The sequence below is a fragment of the Pleurodeles waltl genome, chromosome 7 (assembly GCF_031143425.1).
Source record: "Pleurodeles waltl isolate 20211129_DDA chromosome 7, aPleWal1.hap1.20221129, whole genome shotgun sequence".
NCBI lineage: Eukaryota > Metazoa > Chordata > Amphibia > Caudata > Salamandridae > Pleurodeles > Pleurodeles waltl.
Window position 1 is genome coordinate 1121902772 of NC_090446.1, and position 18191 is coordinate 1121920962.

General features: G+C 40.0%; 4 non-coding genes across 4 annotated transcripts; all 4 read right to left on the reverse strand.

The window, feature by feature from the left end:
- Window positions 1–6875: 6875 nt before the first annotated feature.
- On the reverse strand, window positions 6876–6948 carry TRNAR-CCU (transfer RNA arginine (anticodon CCU)). The gene has a single exon. It is a non-coding gene; the product is annotated as a tRNA-Arg (tRNA).
- A 2210-nt stretch (window positions 6949–9158) lies between these two features.
- TRNAR-CCU (transfer RNA arginine (anticodon CCU)) lies at window positions 9159–9231 on the reverse strand. Its single transcript has one exon. It is a non-coding gene; the product is annotated as a tRNA-Arg (tRNA).
- Window positions 9232–13722: 4491 nt separating this feature from the next.
- TRNAR-CCU (transfer RNA arginine (anticodon CCU)) lies at window positions 13723–13795 on the reverse strand. The gene has a single exon. It is a non-coding gene; the product is annotated as a tRNA-Arg (tRNA).
- A 2207-nt stretch (window positions 13796–16002) lies between these two features.
- On the reverse strand, window positions 16003–16075 carry TRNAR-CCU (transfer RNA arginine (anticodon CCU)). Its single transcript has one exon. It is a non-coding gene; the product is annotated as a tRNA-Arg (tRNA).
- Between the last annotated feature and the right edge of the window lie 2116 nt (window positions 16076–18191).

Consider the following 18191-nt stretch of genomic DNA (forward strand, 5'->3'; position numbering starts at 1 on the left):
GAAAATGTAAAAATCAAGAGCTGAATGTACAGAGTTTCACCCCAGATGGGACTTGTACCCACAACCCCTGGCTTAGGAGGTCAGTGCCTTAGCCATTAGGCCACTGGGGCCACATTGATACTGCTCTCCCCTGTCCTCCAAATACAAGATCCACTCCCTATCATGTGGTCTCTAATGCAGTTTAAGTCTATGGAATCACTTATACAATACATTCACAACAAGCAATCCATGGATAACTCCCCTCTCTTTAAAGTCCTTAAAACTATTCAAATATCTAATATTCCCTCACCTGGAAAAACAACACAATGCGGACGCTAAACTCTCCTAACTTCACTTCACATGTCACAACAAAATGCCCACTGCTCGAGCCAGCAGGAAACATCATGGCAGCTCAAGGAATACAACTGCACTTGCAGTTCTAACAACATCAACCCGAACTAGCATTTCCTTCTTCTGATATACATATTTATAGAGTGATTTTTAATAATCGGTGCTTAGCAGAAAGGAGATACTTATGGCAAAAGGTTTACTTTTTGCACACTGTAGATCATTACTGGAAAGATAGACTCTATCTGCATATTTACACATCATTTTTAATATGACTCAGAAATGTCATGCCTTTTTTTGAACAAATTATTACATGGTTTGTGAGAACGTCTAATTCAGCACTACAGCTTTTGCTTTCATTCTCCATGCCTGAAAACATAATCTTCCATATGAAACAACAAGAGACTAGGAATTTTTTTTTTTTTTTTAAAGATGGCATTGAAATGTGCAGTAAGAAATAAAGTACCTTTGTCATACATAAAACGGATACCGCAAGTCACCTCCGAGTTCATTCACCCCACAGAGGAATTCTGTCTTCACCCACTTTCCTCTATGTGATCACTAAGCTACTCCACAACTTGCAATACCTTTACAACATACGACAGGGTGTGTTTTATCCCACACATCCATTCAAACATATATCTTTTCTGCTGAGACATAAAACAAGCATATTTCTCCATTCCTATCCTAGCAGTGGAGAAAATGCTCTGCTGTGGTACTTGAACAGGTGGCGGAGTAAAGTTTGTTGGAATTGGTTATTTTATCAGCACGCTTCAGTGCTAATGTTGTTAAGAAGGAAGACCCTTAGGAAACTAGATAAACATCTCCAAAATACATCTTCTTCCACCCCAGAAAGAACTCAAACCCACAATCCCTTTGTGAGTATTTGACTGCCTTAGAATTAGGCCAACGGGGTTGCACAGGAGTGCTGTTAACCAATAGCTACAAACACTTTCTAAAAATATGACACATATTCTACATGTGTGTCGCTCCCACTCAGGTATAAAAGAAGTTCATATCACCTTTATAGAGTCCCCAGCTCTGGTGATTAAAATTTGAAATGGCTGCATTTAAGGGAACTAGTTAATCCATCATGCTTCAGTCCCACTGTTCTTACGAGTGAAGGACCTGGTGTGGCAGACTCCTACGATATAATTTGGCCATCTTGTTTGTTCTCAATATATGCACTCTTAAGGGAACAACAGGTAGTACTAACAAAGTATTACAATCTGCGCCAAATGTATGCTCTAGGTTTGGAAAATTAGAGTTGGGCAAGGCTAAAACCAAACGTCTGCCTTGGCCCTTAGTTGGCATGGCAAATTTTCAAAATAGAGAGAGGACAAGCATCCCAGGCAGTGTCCCAATATCTCTCTAATGTCCTTGGTGAAACCAAAGGTTGTTAAACAGGACACACAATCTACATCAACTAAAAGCAGACAAGTAAAGCTGCCTTTCACAGGTGTCCCATCAACTTCTCAGTCTAACAACACCCCGGGTGTTTTGAAAAATCTATTTAACTGCCATCATTGAAACACCACCCTGCCCTCCCTAAACTCAGTTTGGTTTCTAAGACTAGGGGCCCAGCGATAGTAGCATAAAATAGGGTGCACTGTCTTCCCATCTGCTGCACTTTTTCGAGAAATACTTCTTTATCAACATAGTAGTTTCACATGGTATTTTTAATTATTCAACAGTTTATACATTCAAGTGGTGAAATAAGTACATGTTTTAATGCTAAATGGGAGACTGCCTGTGAGTGCTATCCAAAGGAGGACATAAAAAATGTCTAGCCAGAAAGGTGGGTTGAAATCCCATTCTCCAGACTGGGCCCAAGAGTAGGATCTGTAGGCAAATGTTTTTGAGTTCCGGCACTTGTGTTTTGAAGGTAGATTGATGTTCCATAGCTGCAAAGTCTATGTAAAGCAAGGGCTGAATTGTGTGGTTTGTGCTTTGAAAATGTAACAGTCAAGAGCTGAATGTACAGAGTTTCACCCCTGATGGGACTTGAACCCACAATCCCTGGCTTAGGAGGCCAGTGCCTTATCCATTAGGCCACTCGAGCCACGTTGATACTGCTCTCCCCTGTCCTCCAAATACAAGATTCACTCCCTATCATGTGGTCTCTACCGCAGTTTAAGTCTATGGAATCACTTATACAATACATTCACAACAAGCAATCCATGGATAACTCCCCTCTCTTTAAAGTCCTTACAACTATTCAAATATCTAATATACCCTCACCTGGAAGAACAATACAATGCGGACGCTAAACTCTCCTAACTTCACTTCACATGTCACAACAAAATGCCCACTGCTCGAGCCAGCAGGAAACATCATGGCAGCTCAAGGAATACAACTGCACTTGCAGTTCTAACAACATCAACCCGAACTAGCATTTCCTTCTTCTGATATACATATTTATAGAGAGATTTTGAATGATCGGTGCTTAGCAGAAAGGAGATACTTATGGCAAAAGGTTTACTTTTTGCACACTGTAGATCATTACTGGAAAGATAGACTCTATCTGCATATTTACACATCATTTTTAATATGACTCAGAAATGTCATGCCTTTTTTTGAACAAATTATTACATGGTTTGTGAGAACGTCTAATTCAGCACTATAGCTTCTGCTTTCATTCTCCATGCCTGAAAACATAATCTTCCATATGAAACAACAAAAGACTAGGAATTTTTTGTTTTTTTTGAGTGATGGCATTGAAATGTGCAGTAAGAAATAAAGTACCTTTGTCATACATAAAAAGGATAACGCAAGTCACCTCCGAGTTCATTCACCCCACAGAGGAATTCTGTCTTCACCCACTTTCCTCTATGTGATCACTAAGCTACTCCACAACTTGCAATACCTTTACAACATACGACAGGGTGTGTTTTATCCCACACATCCATTCAAACATATATCTTTTCTGCTGAGACATAAAACAAGCATATTTCTCCATTCCTATCCTAGCAGTGGAGAAAATGCTCTGCTGTGGTACTTGAACAGGTGGCGGAGTAAAGTTTGTTGGAATTGGTTTTTTTATCAGCACGCTTCAGTGCTAATGTTGTTAAGAAGGAAGACCCTTAGGAAACTAGATAAACATCTCCAAAATACATCTTCTTCCACCCCAGAAAGAACTCAAACCCACAATCCCTTTGCGAGTATTTGACTGCCTTAGAATTAGGCCAACGGGGCTGCACAGGAGTGCTGTTAACCAATAGCTACAAACACTTTCTAAAAATACGACACATATTCTACATGTTTGTCGCTCCCACTCAGGTATAAAAGAAGTTCATATCACCTTTAAAGAGTCCCCAGCTGTGGTGATTAAAGTTTAAAATGGCTGCATTTAAGGGAACTAGTTAATCCATCATGCTTCAGTCCCACTGTTCTTACGAGTGAAGGACCTGGTGTGGCAGACTCCTACGATATAATTTGGCCATCTTGTTTGTTCTCAATATATGCACTCTTAAGGGAACAACAGGTAGTACTAACAAAGTATTACAATCTGCGCCACATGTATGCTCTAGGTTTGGAAAATTAGAGTTGGGCAAGGCTAAAACTAAACGTCTGCCTTGGCCCTTAGTTGGCATGACAAATTTTCAAAATAGAGAGAGGACAAGCATCCCAGGCAGTGTCCCAATATCTCTCTAATGTCCTTGTTGAAACCAAAGGTTGTTAAACAGGACATACAATCTACATCAACTAAAAGCAGACAAGTAAAGCTGCCTTTCACAGGTGTCCCATCAACTTCTCAGTCTAACAACACCCCGGGTGTTTTGAAAACTCTATTTAACTGCCATCATTGAAACACCACCCTGCCCTCAATAAACTCAGTTTGGTTTCTAAGACTAGGGGCCCAGCGATAGTAGCATAAAATAGGGTGCACTGTCTTCCCATCTGCTGCACTTTTTTCGAAAAATACTTCTTTATCAACATAGCAGTTTCACATGGTATTTTTAATTATTCAACAGTTTATACATTCAAGTGGTGAAATAAGTACATGTTTTAATGCTAAATGGGAGACTGCCTGCGAGTGCTATCCAAAGGAGGACATAAAAAATGTCTAGCCAGAAAGGTGGGTTGAAATCCCATTCTCCAGACTGGGCCCAAGAGTAGGATATGTAGGCAAATGTTTTTGAGTTCCAGCACTTGTGTTTTGAAGGTAGATTGATGTTCCATAGCTGCAAAGTCTATGTAAAGCAAGGGCTGAATTGAGTGGTTTGTGCTTTGAAAATGTAAAAGTCAAGAGCTTAATGTACACAGTTTCACCCCAGATGGGACTTGAAGCCACAATCCCTGGCTTAGGAGGCCAGTGCCTTATCCATTAGGCCACTGAGACCACGTAGATACTGCTCTCCCCTGTCCTCCAAATACAAGATTCACTCCCTATCATGTGGTCTCTACCGCAGTTTAAGTCTATGGAATCACTTATACAATACATTCACAACAAGCAATCCATGGATAACTCCCCTCTCTTTAAAGTCCTTACAACTATTCAAATATCTAATATACCCTCACCTGGAAGAACAACACAATGCAGACGCTAAACTCTCCTAACTTCACTTCACATGTCACAACAAAATGCCCCCTGCTCGAGCCAGCAGGAAACATCATGGCAGCTCAAGGAATACAACTGCACTTGCAGTTCTAACAACATCAACCCGAACTAGCATTTCCTTCTTCTGATATACATATTTATAGAGAGATTTTTAATGATCGATGCTTAGCAGAAAGGAGATACTTATGGCAAAAGGTTTACGTTTTGCACACTGTAGATCATTACTGGAAAGATAGACTCTATCTGCATATTTACACATCATTTTTAATATGACTCAGAAATGTCATGCCTTTTTTTGAACAAATTATTACATGGTTTGTGAGAACGTCTAATTCAGCACTACAGCTTCTGCTTTCATTCTCCATGCCTGAAAACATAATCTTCCATATGAAACAACAAAAGACTAGGAATTTTTTGTTTTTTGTGAGTGATGGCATTGAAATGTGCAGTAAGAAATAAAGTACCTTTGTCATACATAAAAAGGATAACGCAAGTCACCTCCGAGTTCATTCACCCCACAGAGGAATTCTGTCTTCACCCACTTTCCTCTATGTGATCACTAAGCTACTCCACAACTTGCAATACCTTTACAACATACGACAGGGTGTGTTTTATTCCACACATCCATTCAAACATATATCTTTTCTGCTCAGACATAAAACAAGCACATTTCTCCATTCCTATCCTAGCAGTGGGGAAAATGCTCTGCTGTGGTACTTGAACAGGTGGCGGAGTAAAGTTTGTTGGAATTGGTTATTTTATCAGCACGCTTCAGTGCTAATGTTGTTAAGAAGGAAGACCCTTAGGAAACTAGATAAACATCTCCAAAATACATCTTCTTCCACCCCAGAAAGAACTCAAACCCACAATCCCTTTGTGAGTATTTGACTGCCTTAGAATTAGGCCAACGGGGTTGCACAGGTTGCTGTTAACCAATAGCTACAAACACTTTCTAAAAATACGACACATATTCTACATGTTTGTCGCTCCCACTCAGGTATAAAAGAAGTTCATATCACCTTTAAAGAGTCCCCAGCTGTGGTGATTAAAGTTTGAAATGGCTGCATTTAAGGGAACTAGTTAATCCATCATGCTTCAGTCCCACTGTTCTTACGAGTGAAGGACCTGGTGTGGCAGACTCCTACGATATAATTTGGCCATCTTGTTTGTTCTCAATATATGCACTCTTAAGGGAACAACAGGTAGTACTAACAAAGTATTACAATCTGCGCCAAATGTATGCTCTAGGTTTGAAAAATTAGAGTTGGGCAAGGTTAAAACTAAACGTCTGCCTTGGCCCTTAGTTGGCATGGCAAATTTTCAAAATAGAGAGAGGACAAGCATCCCAGGCAGTGTCCCAATATCTCTCTAATGTCCTTGTTGAAACCAAAGGTTGTTAAACAGGATATACAATCTACATCAACTAAAAGCAGACAAGTAAAGCTGCCTTTCACAGGTGTCCCATCAACTTCTCAGTCTAACAACACCCCGGGTGTTTTGAAAAATCTATTTAACTGCCATCATTGAAACACCACCCTGCTATCCCTAAACTCAGTTTGGTTTCTAAGACTAGGGGCCCAGCGATAGTAGCATAAAATAGGGTGCACTGTCTTCCCATCTGCTGCACTTTTTTTGAGAAATACTTCTTTATCAACATAGCAGTTTCACATGGTATTTTTAATTATTCAACAGTTTATACATTCAAGTGGTGAAATAAGTACATGTTTTAATGCTAAATGGGAGACTGCCTGCGAGTGCTATCCAAAGGAGGACATAAAAAATGTCTAGCCAGAAAGGTGGGTTGAAATCCCATTCTCCAGACTAGGCCCAAGAGTAGGATATGTAGGCAAATGTTTTTGAGTTCCAGCACTTGTGTTTTGAAGGTAGATTGATGTTCCATAGCTGCAAAGTCTATGTAAAGCAAGGGCTGAATTGTGTGGTTTGTGCTTTGAAAATGTAAAAGTCAAAAGCTGAATGTACAGAGTTTCACCCCAGATGGGATTTGAACCCACAATCCCTGGCTTAGGAGGCCAGTGCCTTATCCATTAGGCCACTGGGGCCACGTTGATACTGCTCTCCCCTGTCCTCCAAATACAAGATCCACTCCCTATCATGTGGTCTCTACTGCAGTTTAAGTCTATGGAATCACTTATACAATACATTCACAGCAAGCAATCCATGGATAACTCCCCTCTCTTTAAAGTCCTTACAACTATTCAAATATCTAATATACCCTCACCTGGAAGAACAACACAATGCGGACGCTAAACTCTCCTAACTTCACTTCACATGTCACAACAAAATGCCCACTGCTCCAGCCAGCAGGAAACATCAAGGCAGCTCAAGGAATACAACTGCACTTGCAGTTCTAACAACATCAACCCGAACTAGCATTTCCTTCTTCTGATATACATATTTATAGAGAGATTTTTAATGATCGGTGCTTAGCAGAAAGGAGATACTTATGGCAAAAGGTTTTCTTTTTGCACACTGTAGATCATTACTGGAAAGATAGACTCTATCTGCATATTTACACATCATTTTTAATATGACTCAGAAATGTCATGCCTTTTTTTGAACAAATTATAACATGGTTTGTGAGAACGTCTAATTCAGCACTACAGCTTCTGCTTTCATTCTCCATGCCTAAAAAAACATAATCTTCCATATGAAACAACAAAAGACTAGAAATTTTTTGTTTTTTTTGAGTAATGGCATTGAAATGTGCAGTAAGAAATAAAGTACCTTTGTCATACATAAAAAGGATAACGCAAGTCACCTCCGAGTTCATTCACCCCACAGAGGAATTCTGTCTTCACCCACTTTCCTCTATGTGATCACTAAGCTACTCCACAACTTGCAATATCTTTACAACATACGACAGGGTGTGTTTTATCCCACACATCCATTCAAACATATATCTTTTCTGCTCAGACATAAAACAAGCACATTTCTCCATTCCTATCCTAGCAGTGGAGAAAATGCTCTGCTGTGGTACTTGAACAGGTGGCGGAGTAAAGTTTGTTGGAATTGGTTAATTTATCAGCACGCTTCAGTGCTAATGTTGTTAAGAAGGGAGACCCTTAGGAAACTAGATAAACATCTCCAAAATACATCTTATTCCACCCCAGAAAGAACTCAAACCCACAATCCCTTTGTGAGTATTTGACTGCCTTACCCATTAGGCCAACGGGGTTGCATAGGAGTGCTGTTAACCAATAGCTACAAACACTTTCTAAAAATACGACACATATTCTACATGTTTGTCGCTCCCACTCAGGTATAAAAGAAGTTCATATCACCTTTAAAGAGTCCCCAGCTGTGGTGATTAAAGTTTGAAATGGCTGCATTTAAGGGAACTAGTTAATCCATCATGCTTCAGTCCCACTGTTCTTACGAGTGAAGGACCTGGTGTGGCAGACTCCTACGATGTAATTTGGCCATCTTGTTTGTTCTCAAAATATGCACTCTTAAGGGAACAACAGGTAGTACTAACAAAGTATTACAATCTGCGCCAAATGTATGCTCTAGGTTTGGAAAATTAGAGTTGGGCAAGGCTAAAACTAAACGTCTGCCTTGGCCCTTAGTTGGCATGGCAAATTTTCAAAATAGAGAGAGGACAAGCATCCCAGGCAGTGTCCCAATATCTCTCTAATGTCCTTGTTGAAACCAAAGGTTGTTAAACAGGACATACAATCTACATCAACTAAAAGCAGACAAGTAAAGCTGCCTTTCACAGGTGTCCCATCAACTTCTCAGTCTAACAACACCCCGGGTGTTTTGAAAAATCTATTTAACTGCCATCATTGAAACACCACCCTGCCCTCCCTAAACTCAGTTTGGTTTCTAAGACTAGGGGCCCAGCGATAGTAGCATAAAATAGGGTGCACTGTCTTCCCATCTGCTGCACTTTTTTCGAGAAATACTTCTTTATCAACATAGCAGTTTCACATGGTATTTTTAATTATTCAACAGTTTATACATTCAAGTGGTGAAATAAGTACATGATTTAATGCTAAATGGGAGACTGCCTGCGAGTGCTATCCAAAGGAGGACATAAAAAATGTCTAGCCAGAAAGGTGGGTTGAAATCCCATTCTCCAGACTGGGCCCAAGAGTAGGATATGTAGGTAAATGTTTTTGAGTTCCAGCATTTGTGTTTTGAAGGTAGATTGATGTTCCATAGCTGCAAAGTCTATGTAAAGCAAGGGCTGAATTGTGTGGTTTGTGCTTTGAAAATGTAAAAGTCAAAAGCTGAATGTACAGAGTTTCACCCCAGATGGGACTTGAACCCACAATCCCTGGCTTAGGAGGCCAGTGCCTTATTCATTAGGCCACTAGGGCCACGTTAATACTGCTCTCCCCTGTCCTTCAAATACAAGATCCACTCCCTATCATGTGGTCTCTACCGCAGTTTAAGTCTATGGAATCACTTATACAATACATTCACAACAAGCAATCCATGGATAACTCCCCTCTCTTTAAAGTCCTTACAACTATTCAAATATCTAATATACCCTCACCTGGAAGAACAACACAATGCGGACGCTAAACTCTCCTAACTTCACTTCACATGTCACAACAAAATGCCCACTGCTCGAGCCAGCAGGAAACATCAAGGCAGCTCAAGGAATACAACTGCACTTGCAGTTCTAACAACATCAACCCGAACTAGCATTTCCTTCTTCTGATATACATATTTATAGAGAGATTTTTAATGATCGGTGCTTAGCAGAAAGGAGATACTTATGGCAAAAGGTTTTCTTTTTGCACACTGTAGATCATTACTGGAAAGATAGACTCTATCTGCATATTTACACATCATTTTTAATATGACTCAGAAATGTCATGCCTTTTTTTGAACAAATTATAACATGGTTTGTGAGAACGTCTAATTCAGCACTACAGCTTCTGCTTTCATTCTCCATGCCTAAAAAAACATAATCTTCCATATGAAACAACAAAAGACTAGGATTTTTTTTTTTTTTTTTAGTAATGGCAATGAAATGTGCAGTAAGAAATGAAGTACCTTTGTCATACATAAAAAGGATAACGCAAGTCACCTCCGAGTTCATTCACCCCACAGAGGAATTCTGTCTTCACCCACTTTCCTCTATGTGATCACTAAGCTACTCCACAACTTGCAATACCTTTACAACATACGACAGGGTGAGTTTTATCCCACACATCCATTCAAACATATATCTTTTCTGCTGAGACATAAAACAAGCACATTTCTCCATTCCTATCCTAGCAGTGGAGAAAATGCTCTGCTGTGGTACTTGAACAGGTGGCGGAGTAAAGTTTGTTGGAATTGGTTATTTTATCAGCACGCTTCAGTGCTAATGTTGTTAAGAAGGAAGACCCTTAGGAAACTAGATAAACATCTCCAAAATACATCTTCTTCCACCCCAGAAAGAACTCAAACCCACAATCCCTTTGCGAGTATTTGACTGCCTTAGAATTAGGCCAACGGGGTTGCACAGGAGTGCTGTTAACCAATAGCTACAAACACTTTCTAAAAATACGACACATATTCTACATGTTTGTCGCTCCCACTCAGGTATAAAAGAAGTTCATATCACCTTTAAAGAGTCCCCAGCTGTGGTGATTAAAGTTTGAAATGGCTGCATTTAAGGGAACTAGTTAATCCATCATGCTTCAGTCCCACTGTTCTTACGAGTGAAGGACCTGGTGTGGCAGACTCCTACGATATAATTTGGCCATCTGGTTTGTTCACAATATATGCACTCTTAAGGGAACAACAGGTAGTACTAACAAAGTATTACAATCAACGCCAAATGTATGCTCTAGGTTTGGAAAATTAGAGTTGGGCAAGGCTAAAACTAAACGTCTGCCTTGGCCCCTAGTTGGCATGGCAAATTTTCAAAATAGAGGAGGGACAAGCATCCCACGCAGTGTCACAATATCTCTCTAATGTCCTTGTTGAAACCAAAGGTTGTTAAACAGGACATACAATCTACATCAACTAAAAGCAGAAAAGTAGGGCTGCCTTTCACAGGTGTCCCTTCAACTTCTCAGTCTAACAACACCCCGGGTGTTTTGAAAAATCTATTTAACTGCCATCATTGAAACACCACCCTGCCCTCACTAAACTCAGTTTGGTTTCTAAGACTAGGGGCCCAGCGATAGTATCATAAAATAGGGTGCACTGTCTTCCCATCTGCTGCACTTTTTTTCGAGAAATACTTCTTTATCAACATAGCAGTTTCACATGGTATTTTTAATTATTCAACAGTTTATACATTCAAGTGGTGAAATAAGTACATGTTTTAATGCTAAATGGGAGACTGCCTGCGAGTGCTATCCAAAGGAGGACATAAAAAATGTCTAGCCAGAAAGGTGGGTTGAAATCCCATTCTCCAGACTGGGCCCAAGAGTAGGATATGTAGGCAAATGTTTTTGAGTTCCAGCACTTGTGTTTTGAAGGTAGATTGATGTTCCATAGCTGCAAAGTCTATGTAAAGCAAGGGCTGAATTGTGTGGTTTGTGCTTTGAAAATGTAAAAGTCAGGAGCTGAATGTACAGAGTTTCACCCCAGATGGGACTTGGGCCCACAATCCCTGGCATAGGAGGCCAGTGCCTTATTCATTAGGCCACTAGGGCCACGTTAATACTGCTCTCCCCTGTCCTTCAAATACAAGATCCACTCCCTATCATGTGGTCTCTACCGCAGTTTAAGTCTATGGAATCACTTATATAATACATTCACAACAAGCAATCCATGGATAACTCCCCTCTCTTTAAAGTCCTTACAACTATTCAAATATCTAATATACCCTCACCTGGAAGAACAACACAATGCGGACGCTAAACTCTCCTAACTTCACTTCACATGTCACAACAAAATGCCCACTGCTCGAGCCAGCAGGAAACATGAAAGCAGCTCAAGGAATACAACTGCACTTGCAGTTCTAACAACATCAACCCGAACTAGCATTTCCTTCTTCTGATATACATATTTATAGAGAGATTTTTAATGATCGGTGCTTAGCAGAAAGGAGATACTTATGGCAAAAGGTTTACATTTTGCACACTGTAGATCATTACTGGAAAGATAGACTCTATCTGCATATTTACACATCATTTTTAATATGACTCAGAAATGTCATGCCTTTTTTTGAACAAATTATTACATGGTTTGTGAGAACGTCTAATTCAGCACTACAGCTTCTGCTTTCATTCTCCATGCCTGAAAACATAATCTTCCATATGAAACAACAAAAGAGTAGGAATTTTTTGTTTTTTTTGAGTGATGGCATTGAAATGTGCAGTAAGAAATAAAGTACCTTTGTCATACATAAAAAGGATAACGCAAGTCACCTCCGAGTTCATTCACCCCACAGAGGAATTCTGTCTTCACCCACTTTCCTCTATGTGATCACTAAGCTACTCCACAACTTGCAATACCTTTACAACATACGACAGGGTGTGTTTTATCCCACACATCCATTCAAACATATATCTTTTCTGCTCAGACATAAAACAAGCACATTTCTCCATTCCTATCCTAGCAGTGGAGAAAATGCTCTGCTGTGGTACTTGAAAAGGTGGCGGAGTAAAGTTTGTTGGAATTGGTTATTTTATCAGCACGCTTCAGTGCTAATGTTCTTAAGAAGGAAGACCCTTAGGAAACTAGATAAACATCTCCAAAATACATCTTCTTCCACCCCAGAAAGAACTCAAACCCACAATCCCTTTGTGAGTATTTGACTGCCTTAGAATTAGGCCAACGGGGTTGCACAGGAGTGCTGTTAACCAATAGCTACAAAAACTTTCTAAAAATACGACACATATTCTACATGTTTGTCGCTCCCACTCAGGTATAAAAGAAGTTCATATCACCTTTAAAGAGTCCCCAGCTGTGGTGATTAAAGTTTGAAATGGCTGCATGTAAGGGAACTAGTTAATCCATCATGCTTCAGTCCCACTGTTCTTACGAGTGAAGGACCTGGTGTGGCAGACTCCTACGATATAATTTGGCCATCTGGTTTGTTCACAATATATGCACTCTTAAGGGAACAACAGGTAGTACTAACAAAGTATTACAATCAACGCCAAATGTATGCTCTAGGTTTGGAAAATTAGAGTTGGGCAAGGCTAAAACTAAACGTCTGCCTTGGCCCTTAGTTGGCATGGCAAATTTTCAAAATAGAGGAGGGACAAGCATCCCAGGCAGTGTCCCAATATCTCTCTAATGTCCTTGTTGAAACCAAAGGTTGTTAAACAGGACATACAATCTACATCAACTAAAAGCAGAAAAGTAGGGCTGCCTTTCACAGGTGTCCCTTCAACTTCTCAGTCTAACAACACCCCGGGTGTTTTGAAAAATCTATTTAACTGCCATCATTGAAACACCACCCTGCCCTCACTAAACTCAGTTTGGTTTCTAAGACTAGGGGCCCAGCGATAGTATCATAAAATAGGGTGCACTGTCTTCCCATCTGCTGCACTTTTTTTCGAGAAATACTTCTTTATCAACATAGCAGTTTCACATGGTATTTTTAATTATTCAACAGTTTATACATTCAAGTGGTGAAATAAGTACATGTTTTAATGCTAAATGGGAGACTGCCTGCGAGTGCTATCCAAAGGAGGACATAAAAAATGTCTAGCCAGAAAGGTGGGTTGAAATCCCATTCTCCAGACTGGGCCCAAGAGTAGGATATGTAGGCAAATGTTTTTGAGTTCCAGCACTTGTGTTTTGAAGGTAGATTGATGTTCCATAGCTGCAAAGTCTATGTAAAGCAAGGGCTGAATTGTGTGGTTTGTGCTTTGAAAATGTAAAAGTCAGGAGCTGAATGTACAGAGTTTCACCCCAGATGGGACTTGAACCCACAATCCCTGGCTTAGGAGGCCAGTGCCTTATTCATTAGGCCACTAGGGCCACGTTAATACTGCTCTCCCCTGTCCTTCAAATACAAGATCCACTCCCTATCATGTGGTCTCTACCGCAGTTTAAGTCTATGGAATCACTTATATAATACATTCACAACAAGCAATCCATGGATAACTCCCCTCTCTTTAAAGTCCTTACAACTATTCAAATATCTAATATACCCTCACCTGGAAGAACAACACAATGCGGACGCTAAACTCTCCTAACTTCACTTCACATGTCACAACAAAATGCCCACTGCTCGAGCCAGCAGGAAACATGAAAGCAGCTCAAGGAATACAACTGCACTTGCAGTTCTAACAACATCAACCCGAACTAGCATTTCCTTCTTCTGATATACATATTTATAGAGAGATTTTTAATGATCGGTGCTTAGCAGAAAGGAGATACTTATGGCAAAAGGTTTACATTTTGCACACTGTAGATCATTACTGGAAAGATAGACTCTATCTGCATATTTACACATCATTTTTAATATGACTCAGAAATGTCATGCCTTTTTTTGAACAAATTATTACATGGTTTGTGAGAACGTCTAATTCAGCACTACAGCTTCTGCTTTCATTCTCCATGCCTGAAAATATAATCTTCCATATGAAACAACAAAAGAGTAGGAATTTTTTGTTTTTTTTGAGTGATGGCATTGAAATGTGCAGTAAGAAATAAAGTACCTTTGTCATACATAAAAAGGATAACGCAAGTCACCTCCGAGTTCATTCACCCCACAGAGGAATTCTGTCTTCACCCACTTTCCTCTATGTGATCACTAAGCTACTCCACAACTTGCAATACCTTTACAACATACGACAGGGTGTGTTTTATCCCACACATCCATTCAAACATATATCTTTTCTGCTCAGACATAAAACAAGCACATTTCTCCATTCCTATCCTAGCAGTGGAGAAAATGCTCTGCTGTGGTACTTGAACAGGTGGCGGAGTAAAGTTTGTTGGAATTGGTTATTTTATCAGCACGCTTCAGTGCTAATGTTGTTAAGAAGGAAGACCCTTAGGAAACTAGATAAACATCTCCAAAATACATCTTCTTCCACCCCAGAAAGAACTCAAACCCACAATCCCTTTGTGAGTATTTGACTGCCTTAGAATTAGGCCAACGGGGTTGCACAGGAGTGCTGTTAACCAATAGCTACAAAAACTTTCTAAAAATACGACACATATTCTACATGTTTGTCGCTCCCACTCAGGTATAAAAGAAGTTCATATCACCTTTAAAGAGTCCCCAGCTGTGGTGATTAAAGTTTGAAATGGCTGCATGTAAGGGAACTAGTTAATCCATCATGCTTCAGTCCCACTGTTCTTACGAGTGAAGGACCTGGTGTGGCAGACTCCTACGATATAATTTGGCCATCTTGTTTGTTCACAATATATGCACTCTTAAGGGAACAACAGGTAGTACTAACAAAGTATTACAATCTGTGCCAAATGTATGCTCTAAGTTTGGAAAATTAGAGTTGGGCAAGGCTAAAACTAAACGTCTGCCTTGGCCCTTAGTTGGCATGGCAAATTTTCAAAATAGAGAGAGGACAAGCATCCCAGGCAGTGTCCCAATATCTCTCTAATGTCCTTGTTGAAACCAAAGGTTGTTAAACAGGACATACAATCTACATCAACTAAAAGCAGACAAGTAAAGCTGCCTTTCACAGGTGTCCCATCAACTTCTCAGTCTAACAACACCCCGGGTGTTTTGAAAAATCTATTTAACTGCCATCATTGAAACACCACACTGCCCTCCCCAAACTCAGTTTGGTTTCTAAGACTAGGGGCCCAGCGATAGTAGCATAAAATAGGGTGCACTGTCTTCCCATCTGCTGCACTTTTTTCGAGAAATACTTCTTTATCAACATAGCAGTTTCACATGGTATTTTTAATTATTCAACAGTTTATACATTCAAGTGGTGAAATAAGTACATGTTTTAATGCTAAATGGGAGACTGCCTGCGAGTGCTATCCAAAGGAGGACATAAAAAATGTCTAGCCAGAAAGGTGGGTTGAAATCCCATTCTCCAGACTAGGCCGAAGAGTAGGATATGGAGGCAAATGTTTTTGAGTTCCAGCACTTGTGTTTTGAAGGTAGATTGATGTTCCATAGCTGCAAAGTCTATGTAAAGCAAGGGCTGAATTGTGTGGTTTGTGCTTTGAAAATGTAAAAGTCAGGAGCTGAATGTACAGAGTTTCACCCCAGATGGGACTTGAACCCACAATCCCTGGCTTAGGAGGCCAGTGCCTTATCCATTAGGCCACTAGGGCCACATTAATACTGCTCTCCCCTGTCCTTCAAATACAAGATCCACTCCCTATCAGGTGGTCTCTACCGCAGTTTAAGTCTATGGAATCACTTATACAATACATTCACAACAAGCAATCCATGGATAACTCCCCTCTCTTTAAAGTCCTTACAACTATTCAAATATCTAATATACCCTCACCTGGAAGAACAACACAATGCGGACGCTAAACTCTCCTAACTTCCCTTCACATGTCACAACAAAATGCCCACTGCTCGAGCCAGCAGGAAACATGAAAGCAGCTCAAGGAATACAACTGCACTTGCAGTTCTAACAACATCAACCCGAACTAGCATTTCCTTCTTCTGATATACATATTTATAGAGAGATTTTTAATGATCGGTGCTTAGGAGAAAGGAGATACTTATGGCAAAAGGTTTTCTTTTTGCACACTGTAGATCATTACTGGAAAGATAGACTCTATCTGCATATTTACACATAATTTTTAATATGACTCAGAAATGTCATGCCTTTTTTTGAACAAATTATAACATGGTTTGTGAGAACGTCTAATTCAGCACTACAGCTTCTGCTTTCATTCTCCATGCCTAAAAAAACATAATCTTCCATATGAAACAACAAAAGACTAGGATTTTTTTGTTTTTTTTTAGTAATGGCAGTGAAATGTGCAGTAAGAAATAAATTACCTTTGTCATACATAAAAAGGATAACGCAAGTCACCTCCGAGTTCATTCACCCCACAGAGGAATTCTGTCTTCACCCACTTTCCTCTATGTGATCACTAAGCTACTCCACAACTTGCAATACCTTTACAACATACGACAGGGTGAGTTTTATCCCACACATCCATTCAAACATATATCTTTTCTGCTGAGACATAAAACAAGCACATTTCTCCATTCCTATCCTAGCAGTGGAGAAAATGCTCTGCTGTGGTACTTGAACAGGTGGCGGAGTAAAGTTTGTTGGAATTGGTTAATTTATCAGCACGCTTCAGTGCTAATGTTGTTAAGAAGGGAGACCCTTAGGAAACTAGATAAACATCTCCAAAATACATCTTATTCCACCCCAGAAAGAACTCAAACCCACAATCCCTTTGTGAGTATTTGACTGCCTTACCCATTAGGCCAACGGGGTTGCATAGGAGTGCTGTTAACCAATAGCTACAAACACTTTCTAAAAATACGACACATATTCTACATGTTTGTCGCTCCCACTCAGGTATAAAAGAAGTTCATATCACCTTTAAAGAGTCCCCAGCTGTGGTGATTAAAGTTTGAAATGGCTGCATTTAAGGGAACTAGTTAATCCATCATGCTTCAGTCCCACTGTTCTTACGAGTGAAGGACCTGGTGTGGCAGACTCCTACGATGTAATTTGGCCATCTTGTTTGTTCTCAAAATATGCACTCTTAAGGGAACAACAGGTAGTACTAACAAAGTATTACAATCTGCGCCAAATGTATGCTCTAGGTTTGGAAAATTAGAGTTGGGCAAGGCTAAAACTAAACGTCTGCCTTGGCCCTTAGTTGGCATGGCAAATTTTCAAAATAGAGAGAGGACAAGCATCCCAGGCAGTGTCCCAATATCTCTCTAATGTCCTTGTTGAAACCAAAGGTTGTTAAACAGGACATACAATCTACATCAACTAAAAGCAGACAAGTAAAGCTGCCTTTCACAGGTGTCCCATCAACTTCTCAGTCTAACAACACCCCGGGTGTTTTGAAAAATCTATTTAACTGCCATCATTGAAACACCACCCTGCCCTCCCTAAACTCAGTTTGGTTTCTAAGACTAGGGGCCCAGCGATAGTAGCATAAAATAGGGTGCACTGTCTTCCCATCTGCTGCACTTTTTTCGAGAAATACTTCTTTATCAACATAGCAGTTTCACATGGTATTTTTAATTATTCAACAGTTTATACATCCAAGTGGTGAAATAAGTACATGATTTAATGCTAAATGGGAGACTGCCTGCGAGTGCTATCCAAAGGAGGACATAAAAAATGTCTAGCCAGAAAGGTGGGTTGAAATCCCATTCTCCAGACTGGGCCCAAGAGTAGGATATGTAGGTAAATGTTTTTGAGTTCCAGCACTTGTGTTATGAAGGTAGATTGAT